The sequence below is a fragment of the Phalaenopsis equestris genome, unplaced genomic scaffold, assembly GCF_001263595.1.
Source record: "Phalaenopsis equestris unplaced genomic scaffold, ASM126359v1 Scaffold198215, whole genome shotgun sequence".
Lineage (NCBI taxonomy): Eukaryota > Viridiplantae > Streptophyta > Magnoliopsida > Asparagales > Orchidaceae > Phalaenopsis > Phalaenopsis equestris.
The window spans coordinates 213,075-215,055 of NW_018218148.1; positions in this window are offsets into that span (position 1 = coordinate 213,075).

The following is a 1,981-nucleotide window of genomic DNA, read 5'->3' on the forward strand; positions in this document are numbered from 1 at the left end:
TATATATATATATACTAGTTTGACAGATCTATATATATATATATATATACCTTTTCCTTTTCTGAATCTTGTAACCTTTTTCAGCTTTAATAGAATGCTACCAGATGCTACTCTTTAAGTACATCTAAGTAGATTTGTTTTAAAAGGAATATTTTAATAAAAGAGAAACTCGTGGCTCCTTACACCTTAATAAAATGGAATGTTACAAAAAAGGGCAGGGACAGAGGAAATTCACTAAAAACAAAAGAAAATACATGAGGTCTTAGGGGTTTCTCCTTCCGCATTACAACTCCACACCAAAAAAAAAAGGTATTCAAACCCAAAGTTACAAGTATCCCAACAAAAAGTATACCAAAACAAAATAGTATACACCTAAATGAACTTGCAAAGATCAATTAACAAGGAACATATGATTTGTAAAGCCAAAATTAAAACAAGTACAACATCATGAGTTTGCATCAAGAGGCCCAAAGTGTGAAGGTGAGTGCAGCTTGAGACCTGTAGAGAAGACCTATCCAGAAACATAAAGCAACCTGGCGGTATAACAAAAAAAGAGTAAGCATTAAAAAAAGAGCCAAGTAGCAGCTTGCATAAAACATAAAAACAGTGGCCCTCGTGGTGCCAAAAGATCCAACCATTGAATTGAAGCCATAAGAAAAAAGGATTATAATTCCTGAAGCAGCTACCAACTGAAGGAGGAAGTAAACCCTTCGAGGTTGTGGAGCCATAGGCCTCCAACCAATACCAAGCATAAGTAAATGGGCAGTAAATATACCAATTCCAAATAATAAAATCATCCCTGCCAGCTAACAAGCAAAACATATATCCAACAAACCTCAACAATGTGACACCTTCAAATAAAATAGTAGGCCACATAATATATCCCGCAAAAAGGCAAGGAGAATTCCCAGTATCCCAAGAGAAAATCATGAATCTCAAAATGGCCCTATCAATACCATTACTTTCGCAAGCAATGACCAACTGCAAGCTAAATAACACCCCCATTATTTTTCAAAAATAGGACCATAGAAAAGTATATAAAAAAAGCTTAACTACGTCAAGATAAGGCTCAGAAAGGTCTGAAGAAACGCCCAAAATTTTCCAATCCTTAAACTCAAAAAGTAAATGCAAAGCATATATCTCAGATAGAGAAACCAATCTACCTTATTGCAACACTAACCGAAAGCAGAAGCCAAATGCCAAGCTTCGAGTGAATTCCATATATAGCAAAAAAATTTAGCAGAAAAATCATATATAAGAGGAATGAAAGTAAACCGTAAAGCGCCAATATAAATATAGAGAATACCAATAAACAACGAGCCAACCAAACTGTCAGCCATAGGTCTAATAACCACAACCTTAAGGATGTATGTAAGGGACATCCAACATATCACCATGAAAGAGACTATAGAGAGGAGGTGGAGGATTGACTCCAATAATAATACCAGAATTTCCATTCTTAGCCAACCAATCTGCAGGGCCATTTCCTTCTCTAAGAATAAAAGAATATTGCGCAGTATGATGAGAAGTGGCCATCAAATTATTGATCCTATTCAATAGTATGACAAGATTCTAGGGGAATTTTAGTTTACCTATTAAAATGTGAAACAAAAATTACAAATCCATTTCCAAGACATTATTTAGAAAGTCAAAAGAGATTGCCACATTGATAGCTGCCAAAACAACCATAGCCTCGGTTTCAAGAGGTGACCAAGTAATGCAGAGGGAAGCAAAATAAACAAGGCTCAACCCTTTTAAGTCATGAAACAAGCCACCAATCCCCGCCTTATCATGGGTAAAACTACCATCAATATTTACTTTGGCCTTACCGTTGGAAGTGGTCTCCAATTAAATAAAGTTGGCCTCTTACCAAAACTAGGTTGAGGCAAAGTATTGGTACCACCAGCAGCATTAGCTGCTTTGATAAAATTAGCCACAGTAAGAGCAACAATATAGGTTGAAGTGTGAGGAGAATGTTCAA